Here is a 14,284-nt window from a genome sequence, read left to right on the forward strand (position 1 = left end):
AACGCCATCTGGTGCAAAGGCTCTTTCAAAGAAATCCAGCCCAGCAACAGCCAAGCTCCACCAGCCTCACCTCTGGACGTTTCCATATTCATCAACACATGTTTGCCATTAAAGGAAAATGATGGTCATTTGACGCCCATATGTTCCCTTTCAAAACAACAGACGGATATTCATCCTCCTGAAAAGAGCGAATTCTAAAGTGGAGCTGAGCACGCGTCTTCTTGAGTTGCAGGGAAACAATCCTCTAAATTAAAAAGGTCTCAGCTCAGCCCACCAGCCGGTGGATTGTCTGTGCGTGCGGCCAGTGAAGGTCCTGGCTGGATCCAGCTGTGTCTGAAACCCTGAAGTTTGCTTGCTTTTAGATGAGAGGAAGTATGTGGGCAGAAAATACAACTTTCTATCTGCTGGGGTTTAAAAAAAAAACAAAAAACAAACAACTTTGAAGGACATTTGGCATCTTCCTTGATTTTTCCCAAGGGGCCTCCTGGCTGCAGGGACCCTGGCGGGAGAGGAAAGATGGTGGGGACCCAAGGACAGAAAACGGGGCCGGCCCAGCTTTTCCACCGACTGCACGCAGGCCCTTGGACAGACCCCTCCCCAACCCACCCCTGCCTCCGTTCCCTGAGCTGTCCTGCACTGTCCTCCACGAGGCTGGCCACCTGCAGAGCGGCGCGGTCCGCAGCCCTGTAAACTCAGTGTCTCCCGGAGGGCAGCCGGGCTCAGGGCCTCGGCCTAGCCCTGACATCCTGCGTCCGGAGCAGGAGGAGCAAAGTCTCCGTCTGTCGGCACATCCGACCTAAGACTTCTAGTGGCTTCCCTCCCTGGTTTCTTGTAATTACAGCAGGTCCGGCTGGTCCCTGCATGGTGTGCTCAGGGGAGTAACCCTAGTGAACAGCCGTCAAGCCCTCTAGGAGGTGAGGGGCACCTGCTTCTCCGCTAGCCCTCAGGAGGACTAGGCACCACTACCACCTAGGTACAACCGCTACCGCTAGGCGCCACTGCTACCGTTAAGGACGCTGAGAGATGTCACTGGCTTGAACTGAGGGCACAGGACTTCTCAGTGGTGGAGCCAGGACCAGAACTCGGCAGCCAGGCTTTGGCTTTAGCCACTCCGTCATTCAGTCAAGGTCACGGGGCCATTTTGAGAGATGCAGGGTGACTCCAGCTGGAAAATGGTCTTCCCCAAAGCAGCTGCTCTCCCTTCCCTGAGCCTGGACGCCCCCGGACCGGGATGGTTTATTGCCTTCCTGTGCAGTCTTGGACATTGTGACCAACAATGATGAATTCCCTGAATATCCACTTCCTTCCGACACGGGCCAGGCTGCCGCCTGCTGTCTTTCCCCCTGTGATTCCGGGAGAGATGGCTCTAGAAAACGCCCCCTGTGTGGATGGGAAATGTGAGGCGCGTTATGCGTGTGGACACGTGGAGATGGTGGCTGCCGGCTCCCCACTTAGCTCCATCCTCAGCCTCAGCCCCGCCCACGGACTTGGCGGGGCACCTGTCCCATGCTGGCCACACAGGGGACCTTGTTTGATAGGCCAAGGTCTCTTCAGCCTTTTTCTCAGCTCCAGGAAGCTCAAGCAATCTTTGAGGTACATGTTACTCTTTTTTCTTATTTGGTCTTTCCAAACCATAGTCAGTGCAGGATAGAGGAGTGGCCCCGAATTCAAATGTGTGTGGATACATGTGCCCTTGAGGAAGAAAATGAGAAATATTTATCTAAGGAGACAGTCCAGATTGCTGCTTCCGGGGGTGGTGGAGAATCAGCTCGAAAAACAAAGAAGGCAAGCGACACCATCACATGCCAGTGATTGCCCTTTTGAACAAGGGGAGGCAACTCTCCAAAAAACATTGTTTCTAATGTGCTAGATGCTTGGATAGTTTCAGACACACCCAGACCCGACTGGATTTTTCTTCCCATCCATTTATCATGAACTTGCAGAATACAAGTGTACTTCGTGACTGTCAGGGGTGCTGCTCGCTGGCCAAGCCAGAAGGTCCTCAGCCACATGGGAAGGCAGGACGTTGCAAAAGAGAGAAAGAAGCCTTCATTGTGTAAAGGTGACCTTTCTCTTTCTTGCCAACTTAGTTCTCAAATGCAGAGCTAATTTGGAAAGCAGATATCTAGGTCCTGCAAAAAATGGCATTTCACTGAGATCCATGAGGCCTGGCTTGTTGAAACCAAGACGTGCTGGTATGGGCAGGAAATGGGTCTCATCCCGGTGAGCTCAAAAGCAGAGGCCATGATGGCATATCTCGGAGAGGTTACTCATCTGCATATGGTGTGTGATTTCGTAGCTTGGAGAGAATGACTCTAATTCAGCAGAGCGTCCTTCAACCGGCTCAGGTGAAATCAGTTAGAGTGCCTGCCAAGCACAGACTGTGGTCCCCTTCCAAGGAACAACGCACATCTACAGATTCACTGATCCATTGTTAAGGAAGATGCTCTTTCCTCTGTGTCTCCTTTTGCACATTTTGAAGCTTGATTTTAAACCTTATAAATATATATAACCCATTTAAAACACAACTAAGAGATAAAATCAATTAAAAAATGGATTTGTGCAAACCAGAAGTATTCACTAAAATTCACCAGAGGTTCTGTCTGGGTGTGGAATTTTGGATAATTTCCACATTCTTGGAGTGTTTATAATTTTATTATAAACATGTCATTTTGATAAATGAAGCTTTTAAAAACTACTAAATAAATGCTAAGGACTGTGAGAACATTTCCTTTAGGACATTAGAAAATGAAGCAAATGTGCTATGACTAATCAGTTAACAACTACATTGACTGAACTGTGGTGGAATACAGAGCTAGTAGAAGAGTTGAAAAATTGTATTTCCAATGTCCTACAGATAATAGGATTGTTTTAATTTCTTTCCATGATAAAAGCAATACATATATATGAGGAAAATTTTAAAAGGCAGGAAAAAAATCACTTCTAGGTTCCTCCTAAACACAGTCACTGCTAATATGCTCACACATTTCCATTTAGTCTTTGATTAAAGCTCCAGGGATCCTTGGGGTCAGAGAGTCCTGGCATGACCACTATTAACCTGGTTAGTCAGCTACCGAAGCACTAGTTTAACTTCTTCGTTAGCTGTGGGTCTCCAATTAATGCAGTTGAAGTCCGCGGTAATGTCCGCCATGATGTTCAGAACACGTACGCCCTCTCCAACAGTTGTGAAGATCCTGGCTGAGTAAGGACTTTGCCTTCAAATGGAACTTTTCTGCTCTGTGACCACAGACCAACAAACCAAAGTTTGTCCAAAACTTGAACATGGAATCAACACGTGATCCAGTAATTCTACTTCTTCCAAAAAATTTGAAAGCAGAGTCTCAAAGGGATACCTGCACATTTGTGTTCATAGCAGCAGCATTCACAGCAGCTGAAAGGTAGAAGCAAATCAAGTATCTATTGACGAAGGAAGGGATAAACAAAATGTGGTCCAGCCATGTCCTGGAATATTATTCAGTCTTAAAAGGAAGGACAGGGACACCTGGGTGGCTCAGCTGGTTAAGTGTCTGCCTTCGGCTCAGGTCATGATCTCAGGGTCCTGAGATCGAGACCCATGTCAGTGCTTCTCCCTCTCCCTCTGCCATGCTCTCTCTCTCTCTCTCTCTCTAATAAATAAATAAATAAATAAAATCTTAAAAAAAAAAAAAAGAACATTCAGACACTTGCTATGACATGATGGGTTCCTGAAGCTCTTTCTCCCAGAGCTGCAGTTTTTGCACCTATGAAATGGGGATAATTATCCGCTTTCTTCATGGGGTGGTTACGAGATCAAAAAGCGAACGTGTGGGAAAGTGTTTGACAATCCCCAGAGAGCAGTAGGCCTCCCTCCCACCTGCCGTTCTCTCCCACTGAAGCCTTCAGACCTTGCCTCTCTGGCCACAGCATCCTTGTGCACTCTTCACTCTGACCCTGGCTTTCCTTTCTGCAAAATCCCCTCCTTCTCCACCTTTCCCTGGGTGGTGGCTCAGGAAAGCCCTGATGGCAGACCATCACCCACCCTGACCCTTCCTGCATGGGGACTGGGACCTGGAGCCCTTACAGCCTGGCATGGGGACAAGTGGGCCCCAAGGTTCTGGGCAGCTTTGTAGACTGTCTGTGAAAGCCACATCTTAGCTCCATCCCTCACCACCAGCTGAGTACCTGGCTCAGCTGTTCTTCAGGGTAAACTGAGGGTAGAAAATGGAGGTAAAAAAGAAAGCAAATGTAAAGCACTGGAAACACAATAGGCTCCCAACAGCGTAGTTGCTTTGACCTCTCCCTACCTGTTTACGCAGTCAGTTACTCATTCAGAAAACATTTGTCAGTTCCCTATTCTTGCCAGGACTGTGCTATATGCAGAGATGAATCCGTTCTCGCAGTCCACAGGCTCATGGTCTACTAAACAAATCTTTAGAATTACTAGTAGCTTTAAAATGCACTTTTGTGCCCTCTCTCTCCCTCTCTGACAAATAAATAAAATCTTTATAAAAATGCACTTTCCTATCTGGTTGGGTTAGTACTGTCCTCATCATATTTCCTTCTCGGAGTCTCCTTGGCTCTTTTTGAGTATTTACCTATGTAAATCTCAGAAGCAGTTTGTTTAATTAGAAAAACATATAGGGGCAGCTGGCTGGCTCAGTTGGTAGAATATGGGACTCTTGATCTTGGGGTCATGAGTTTCAAGCCCCATGTTGGGCACAGAGACTACCCTGTTAAAAAAATTAAAAATAAAAAAATCAGTATAGAATATAGGCAGGCTTTAAGACCAATGAGAAAAAGGTAGATAATTTAGTGGAAATATTTAAAAAAAAAAAACAACAACAACTAGGTAGCCATTTTTGAAAAAATATCCCAAACTAAATTCCAGGAGGAAGAAAGGTTTACATGGGGAAAAGGAAAGCATAAAAATATTAGAAGAAAAGTTTCCAAATGGGTAAATAACTTTCTAGACGTGACATAGAAAGGAAGGGCTAATCAATTTGAGTAAAAATGAAATAAGCTTTTGCTTTAAAAGTTAACAGAAACAAAATCAAAGACAAATGATGGGAAGAAGTATTTGTAGTACATATGACAAAACCTGTTTTCCCTAATGTAAGAAAGAATTCCTAAAAATCCTTATGTAAAAGGCAGAAAATAAAATTTAAAAAGGAGTGTGTATGAGCAGAAAGGGAAAAACAGCTTAAAAAAAACCCTCTTATTTTGAAGCCACTGTATACCTACAGAAGAGTTGCAAAGATAATATAGTCTCCCTGTATCTTTCCTCCAGCTTCTTCTAATATCAACATCTTATGAAGTCAGAGCACAACTATCAAAACTAAGAGATTAACCTCCATATAATACTATTAATTACAGTACAGAATTCATTCATAGTTTATCAGTTTTCCCATGCATGTCCTTTTTGTGGTCCAGGATCCAGTAAGGGACTGCATTTCTGTCTGCTTAGTCTCTCCCCATCTGTGACGGGTCTTCTGTCTTTCCTTGACTTTCATGCCTTGGCACTCTTAGAGTACTGATCAAATATTCTGGAGAATACCCCTCACTGTTCATTTGTCTGGCGTTTTCTTGTGATTGGTTTGAGCTTGTGTTTTGTTGGGAAGGACACATAGGGTAAGGTACCCTTCTCAGTGTATCATCAAGAATACATGATTTTGGTACGTCAACCCTGATCACTTGGTTGAAGTGGTGCCTGCTGGGCTTCTCTACAATTTTTCCCTTTGAAATGCTGAAATCTTTTGGGTGAGATATTTTTGAGATTATGCAAATATCCTGTTTGTTTTTTAACTTTTATCCATTAATTTTAGCATCCATCAGTGAATTTTCCTACAACAGTCATTATTGAGATTTTTTTTTTCTTAAAAAATTTTATTTATTTGACAGGGAAAGAGAGCACACAAGCAGGCGGGAGTGGCAGAGGGAGAGGGAGAAGCAGGATCCCTGCTGAATAGAGCCCAATCTCAGGACCCTGAGATCATGACCTGGACTGAAGGCAGTCTTAACCGACCGAGGCACAGAGGTGCCCCTTACTGTGATGTTTTAATGTGATCTCCTATTGCCATTCCCCATTCCTTCTAAATTGATTAGTTGGAATTCTTCTGTAAGAAAGAGTTGTCACTTCTCTCACATTTACTTACTTACACAGCTAATAGTTGGTATCCACATGGACTCATGGATATTTTATCCTTTGCCTTATAATCCAATATTACTTGTTTTGTTGCTCATGTCATTCCCAGATACTCAACACAAAAACACCTTCTCCCCTTATTTATTTATTTATTTATTTGAGAGAGAGAGAGAGAGAGAGAGTGGGGAAGGCCAGAGGGAAAAGGCAAGAGAGAATCTTAAGCAGGCTCCATGCTATGATGGAGGGCTTGATCTCACAACCCTGAGTGATCATGACCTCAGCAGAAATCAAGAGTCGGGAGCTTAACTGACAGAGCCAACCAGGCACCCCCCAAAACACCTTCTAAAAACTTCAATTTGAGAAAAGAGAATTAAAATATAACGAGAGATTGTGTTTTTCACCAATGATGCTGGCAAGGATGAAAAAGGTTACTGGTACCGTGCATTACTGAGAATGAGGGAAAAGGGGCTCATCCCAGGGCGAGATTGTAATGGTGCTACCTGCATGGGCTGGGCAAGGGAGTCGGGCCAAATCAGATTAAAACTAAAATGCATATTTCCTTGGACTGAGCAGTTTAACTTCCAGGATTTTTCCTAGAGATATACTCTCACACGGAAAATGATGAATGTGTGAAGATGATATTAGCAATATTACTTAAAATGTCAAGAGATTAGGGGTGCCTGGGTGGTTCAGTCTATTAAGCATCCACTTTCAGCTCAGGTCAGGATCCCAGGGTCTTGGGACTGAGCCCCACAATTGGGCTCCCTGCTCAACGGGGAGCCTGCCGCTCCCTCTGCTGCTCCCCCTGCTTGTGCTTTCTCTGTGTCAAATAAATTTTTAAAAATTTGAAAATTTAAAAAATGTCAAAAGATTAGAAGCTGCATTAATGTCTGTTGTTAGGGGACTGGTTAAGTCATTATGAGCTACCCTGTAAGGAATACCTTGTGGTTATAGTGAGATGGGTCTTTATATACTGACATTGGCAATGATCCCCAAATAGGGAGGTTAAATAAAGAGTCATGATTTACAGCGTGTATATAGAAGACTTTCTGGGATATTTTCTAAGATTATTTGATGTTTCTATGCCCTTTATAATCTTGATTCTCTTTTTGGGGTCATTCATGTTATTTGTAAGTAGTGTCCCCTGGACTGTCCTCTGATTTTCGAATCCTTTTTTGACTATTTTAAAATTTCTTTGTTCTTTTATTTTCTGGAGAAATTTCTTTAATTTTATTTTCTAAATCTTCTAGTAAGCTACTTTAATGTATGCTGAAGTATAATTTACATAAAATAAAATACATAGATTTAAAAACGTACAGCTTGAGCCAGGGAAACAGCAACAAAAAAAAAAAAAACTATTGGAATTACAACAAAATACTCTCTGCACAGCAAAGGAAACAATCAACAAAACTAAAAGGCAGCCTAAAGAATAGGAGAGAATATTTGCAGATGACATATCCAATAAAGGGCTAGTATCCAAAATATGTAAAGAACTTAGAAGACTCAACACTCAAAAAGCAAATAGCCCGGTTAAAAATGAGCAGAAGACACAAGCAGACATTTTTCCAAAGATGACATACACATGGTCAATAAACTCATGAAAAGATCCTTGTGATCACATTACAGTACTGGGTATTTACCCAAAGAATACGAAAGTACTAATTCAAAGGGATATATCCATCCCTATGTTTATAGCAGCATTATCTATGATAGCCAAGATATGGAAGCAGCCCAGTGTCTATTGACTGATGAATGGATAAAGAAGATGTGTATATATACAATGGAATATTGTTCAACCATAAAAAAGAATGAAATCTTACCATTTGCAGTGACATGAGTGGAACTAGAGAGTATAATGCTAAGCAAAATAAGTCAGAGAACGATAAATACCATCTGATTTCACTCATATGCAGAATTCAAGAAACAAAGTAAGCAAAAGCAAAAAAATGAGAGTGTGTCAAAGCAAGAAACACACTTTTAATGACAGAGAACAATCTGATGTTTACCAGAATGGGATGGGCATTTATAGAGGTGATGGGATTAAGGAGGGCACCTGTCATAATGAGCACAGGGTGATGTGTGGAGCCACTACATCGTACACTTGAAACTAATATAACACTATATTAACTAATGGAATTAAAATAAAAAACTTAATAAGCATGGAGTGCATATATCTTTAAAAAAAAACTACACAGCTGATAAACTTCAACAAAGATATATATTCATGTTACCACCACCGAATAGGATGTATACATTCCACCATTCCAGTGAATTCCCTTCTGCCATTTATCAGTCGATCTCCTGTCCTGTTCCCCTCCCTTGACAGAATGACAGTTTTAATTTCTATTAACTGAAATAAAGACCTGAAAGATGAAGATGTAAAAATCAAAACCATAAAAATATTAGAAGAGGATATTCTTTTTTAAAAAAATATTTACATAATCTCTACATCCAACGTAGGGCTTGAACTCACAACCTTGATATCAAGAGTCCCATGCTCTTCCAACTGGGCCAGCCGGATGCCCCTGATGAGAACATTCTAAGTGGGGAAAGGACTCCCTAAACAGAACACAGTATGGTATTTTTTAAAAATTAATAGACCTTATTTATTTATTTTTAAATGTTTTATTACGTAATCTCTACATCCAACGTAGGGCTTAAATTTATGACCTCAGGATCAAGAATCACATGCTCTTCCAACTGAGCCAGCCAAGTGCCCCAGATAGACTTTATCTTTTGGAGCAGTCTTAGTTTCACAGAGAAATTGAGCAGAAAGTACAGAGAGATTCCTATGTATCTCCATCCCAACCCTTCCTCCCCACCCAGCCTTCCTCCGCATCAGCATCCCTGGAGCAGTGTGGAACATTTGTTGCAATCGATGAGCCAACCAAGTTCATATTTTATGTTAGGCTTCACTCTTGGTGTTGTGTATTCCTTGGGTTGGTATCTTTATAGTATCATCAGAGTCCTTTTACTGCCCACACATTCCCGTGTGTCCTCTGTTCATTTTTACCCTCCCACCTCAATCCCTGGCAACCACTGATTTCTTTACTGTCTCCATAGTTTGACCTTTCCCAGGATGTCCTGTAGTTGGAATCATATAGCATGTGGCCTTGTCAGATTGGTTTCTTTCCCTTCATCATATGCATTTAAAGTTCCTCTGTGTCTTTCCATGGCTGGTTAGCCCATTGTCTGGATGGGCCATGGTTTATTCATTTATTTATTGAAGAGCATCTTGGTTGCTTATGGGTTTGGGCAATTATGAATGATGCCGCTATAACTATCTGTGTGCAACTTTTTTTGAAATTTTCACCTCCTTTGGGTAAATATCAAGGAATGTGAGTGTGGGACCACACAGTAAAAGCATGTTCAGTTTTGTAAGAAATGTCTTCCTAAGTGGCTATCCCTTTTGCTTTCCCATGAACGGTGAATCAGAGTTCCTGTTGCTCCACACCCTTACCAGCATTTGGAGGGGTCCGCATTCTGGATGTTGTCCATGCTGTTGGATGTGCAGTCATGTGAATTTGCAAATCCCTAGGAGTCCAAGAGGCGGCAAAGGCTCTCTGTACTCAACCTTCATGTGCATTTGGTATGTCACTCACATCTTCGAGTGTTCCTGCCACCCCCTGGTTTGGGTCCCGTTTTACTAAGATGGTGCCCAGGGTGGGGCTGTCATGCAGCTGCGTAGATCAGACACTTTGAGTGTCTTTTCACTTGGTTATTTGCCATCTGTGTACTATCCTTGTTGAGGTTATCTATAGCGATCTTTTGCCCTTTTTTCCATATTAAAATTTTAAACAATTTATTTTTATAAATTGTATAGAAATACAATTATTGTATTTCTGTTGTATAGAACTGTTATATAGAAATACAATTATTTTTGTGTGCTGACCTTGTATTCTTTCTTAAATTCATTGATTATAATATTTTTATAGATTCCTTATGATTATGTATAATCATTTTGTCTACAAATATTGTTTTATTTCTTCCTTTTTGATCTTTATGCCTTTCTGTTTTTCTTGGCTTAATGCACTGCTAGAACTCTGTCGAGTTTTTATTGATGCACTCATGTTTTTCAGAGATGTGGTTCTCTGGCTATAACTTTTTCATAGTGCCTTAGTCTTTCATGATGTAATAGCTTCTATTATCTCTCACTGATAGCTTTTTCTTTTAATTTTCTTTTCTCTACACGGTTTTCATTTCCACCAAGTTCTTTTTTTCTGTTTCTCTTGGGTTTCCTAGCTAATAGGTTTTCTCAGATATATCCTTGATCATGAAGTGGGAACTCAAAAACCTATTGGACACTCGGTGTATGTGGGTGGAACTTGTCTTCACACTCTCCCTAGGATGACGGGGGCACCACTTCCTGGGAGCACTCCTATTGCCCATAACCTGAGATGTTTTCTTATGGCTAGCCAGGTTCCTCAGGACACAATCGTTCTGTGGAGAGGGACAGCCTGGATGCCAGCCATCTAGGAGTCCAAGAGGCGGCAAAGGCTCTCTGTACTCAACCTTCATGTGCATTTGGTATGTCACTCACATCTTCGAGTGTTCCTGCCACCCCCTGGTTTGGGTCCCGTTTTACTAAGATGGTGCCCAGGGTGGGGCTGTCATGCAGCCGCGTAGATCAGGGAGGGCATCTAGGAGTCCATGTGATTACCAAAGAGTTTCCAGCCAGCCCTCACTTCAGCACATGCCCTTTCCTCTACATCCAGAAGTCCCTGGTATTGCCCATTCCAATGTCTATTCAAGGTTCCACATATAAACCAAGGGCTCTCAGCTGTTCTCACTGTTGGGTAGGAACTGGCTTTCTTGGGTTTCCTGTCAGGGGCAGCTTAATGTCCAGCTTTGAAAATGTGGTCACTGTTTCCCCTCCCTGTTCTCTCTCTCCTTATTAGTTTCTATTTTTGTTCGCTTGATTCTTTGTTCAGTCCGTTTATTGGAGATTTCAGGGGGACGTGAACGTAGATGCATGTGTTCAATCCATCAGTTCAACCCAGAAATCCTCCTGCTATTTTTTACTTCATAAAGAACTAAATGAAATTATATCCTGAATCCTCTCCTATTCTTACAATGTTTTCATTGCTGCACTCGTGTTTTCCAGAGACCTAGCAGCATTTTTAAATATAAAGTTGGCCCTCTGAGCTATGAAATATTATCCCCAACATTACTGAATTTCTCATGTTCTTGCTTCAGAATTCATTTTAAGACTGTTGGGGAAAAGCCTTGTTTTGTCTTCATAGTGACTGCACAAAATTTCTTGGAAGCAGCCTACGGTACTGAAATTTCTCTTGTCTGAATTTAATGTGGGACTCGAAACTTTCTTGAGCACACACTGTGCACCGGCCTGAGCCATGTCTACTTGGTGAGGCTTCTGCGCGGCCAAAGCTCTTCCACCTGCCCCTGCAACCCGCTTCCAGAAAGTCCTGGCACAAAGCTCCTTGGTCGCTTCCAGCCAGCCCTCCAAGTCCTGCTAGACCTGTGGCTTGGGTCTCCTGCTCCTCTCTGCTCACTTGGCTCCTTCCATGGCCCTGCTTCTGAGAACAGAATTCTGGGGCTGGTGACCGTGGAGTCGTAGAAACTTACGTGGAATCTCCACTTCAGGGGGTGCTTTCCTCTGTTTTATTTATCCAGCGATGAAAACAACCTTGATGATGACAATAAAACAAAGCTTCTTTCTGCAATGAGTGCAAATGATTTTCAGCAGCTGATTGAAACATGATCTCATTTGCTTACGTAACTACTTCTGTCTAGGAAGAGAGGTCAGTGAGTGACAAGTGTTCCCATTCCAGAGAAAGGAATGGGGCTCATCGCAGAGAAGCAACAGCAGAGAGGGAGAGGGGCGGTGCCAGCTGGTTCTGCAAGCTGCAGCCATGAGGATGGGCGGGGAAGGGCTGTTGGCCTGGGGGCAGCGGGTGCTGTGGTCTCCCCACTTCCTCCCCTTCTCGAACCAACTGACAGGACCACCCTAGGCAGTGGGGTGCTCGCCATAAGAGGGGCTGCCAGCTCAGCCCTCTAGTGTCTGCAGAATTGCACAGATCTCCCGGGGGGGGGGGGTACTAGCGATAAACTCAGAAAAGCTCTTGGGAGGGTCCGATTGTGCCAACTGTACCCCTGAAAAAGAGGGGCAGGGGCCGGGGCATTAGGAGAGTCCAGCATGACCGTGCCTCACCTGCATCCAGGACCTGTGTGATGTCAAGGGTAGGGTTGGATGAACGGGTGGGTCTCGAACCCCTGCCCCCGCCACATACCCCGCAATGTCCCCCAAGAGAACAGGAGTCCACATTTAGACATCTGCTGGAGAGAGGGCATTAAACTGCTGAAAGAGAACAACACAAAAGTAAAAATATATTTTCGCTCTGTCCTTCCCTTTTCCCTGCCCCAATCTTGGGGGACAGGGACAGTCCTGGGGTCGAAGGTCTCTTCGCTCTCATGCCTAATCTAGATATAGCTTCCACATGGTCAGGTGCGTGGTGCGGCAAGACAAGGTTGAACCGACTTCATGTCCACGCCACCCAACAACCGCAAGAATGACAGTCCCAGGTTTCTTTATACCAGGGGACAGGGTAGAGCAGCGCAGCCCAGAGGGCTGCCTACGTTTGAGTCTGGCTGTGAAGGAGGAATTGCACAGTGCCCACTTTTGAGGCCTGGTGACCTTGATCTTTGGTAAAACGTTGATCTAAATTAGAGGCAATGGAATGAGCTACTCCCCCTCTTTCGTGGAGGAACTGGGAACAACGTGTATTTTGGAATCACGCTCTTGGGTATGTTGAAGCATGAGCATTGGAGAAGACCTTCGAAGCTGTTTCTTCCTACGAAAAGTCAAATTCAGAAGCAACCTAAATGTCCAGCAGTAGGGGAGTGGCTGACTGCTGGTATACTCCTAAAACAGAATCTCACGTAGTTATTTAGTAAAATGTTTACAAAGTATTGTGGCGTCTGGCTGGCTTAGTCAGTACAGCATGTGACTTTTGCTCTCAGGGGTGTGCGTTTGAGCCCCACTATGGTGTAGAGCTTACTTAAAAAAAAAAAAAAGAATTTGTAGGCCCATATACATACATATGTAGAGATGAAAACTGTGAGTAAACAAACACCAGAATGTATACATAAACATACACACACCAAGTCCAGTAATGGTACCCTCAAATCATGCATTTTTGGAAATTCCTTACAATGTCATTGGTGATTCTCTCTTGGTTTGGGGTATGTAGGTAATTTGTATTCTTCATTTTTTTTTCTGTAGTTTCTAGATCTTCCGTAAGAAATAAGTCTTTTTTGTTTTTTTGAGATTTTATTCATTTATTTATTCAAGAAAAAGAGTATGAGCATGGGGAAGGAGAGAGGGAGCGAGAGAGAGAGATAGAGAGAGAGAGAAGCAGATTCCCTGCCCGACACGGGGGTTGATTCCCTGACCCAACCTGGATCATGACCTGAGCTGAAACCAAGAGCCAGACTGAGCCACCCAGGCACCCTAGAAATGAGGATTCCTTTTATTTGATTTTCTCCTTGAAAGGCCAGGGTTGGGTGGGCTGTGGGAGAATGTTACAGCGGAAAGCCAGGTAAATGGTCCAGAGTATCATCAGCTGGTAGAGACTGACTAGAGAGACCATCCAGGGACAAACGAAGGAACCTGGTGAAGCCGAGTCAGAGGTGGAGGGTCTAGGAGTGGGTCACGAGTGTGCTCACTCCATGACGACCACGTGGCATAGGGTGTAGATCCATTTCTCTGAAATCTTGGAAAGCATAATCATGGCGGTTATTTTTTAAAAAACGATTTTATTTATTTATCTAAGAGAGAGCACAAGCCGGGGAGAGGCAGAAGCAGAGTCCTCACTGAGGAGAGCTTGATCCCAGGACCCTGAGAGCACCCCCTGAGCCAAAGGCAGATGCTTAACTGACTGAGCCACCCAGGAGCCCCCGCCGTGGTGGTTCTAATCCGCCTGGGGTCTCCTCCATGCACGCCTCTGTCACTCTTCTCCTTCTCGGCATGACAGACTCCTCTGCTTGCGGCCTTAGGAGAAGCTAGAAACAAAGGTCTCAGCAAAACCCTTTGTAACCTTTGGGCTCCTCAACTGTGATAACAGCAGGGGCTAGAGCCTCAAGAACCACAGCCTGGAGGGACACACAAGCTCAAGGCGACTAAGTGGTGGTAGTGACCACGAA

This window comes from Mustela erminea, chromosome 14, assembly GCF_009829155.1.
Source record: "Mustela erminea isolate mMusErm1 chromosome 14, mMusErm1.Pri, whole genome shotgun sequence".
NCBI classification, from domain to species: Eukaryota; Metazoa; Chordata; class Mammalia; order Carnivora; family Mustelidae; genus Mustela; species Mustela erminea.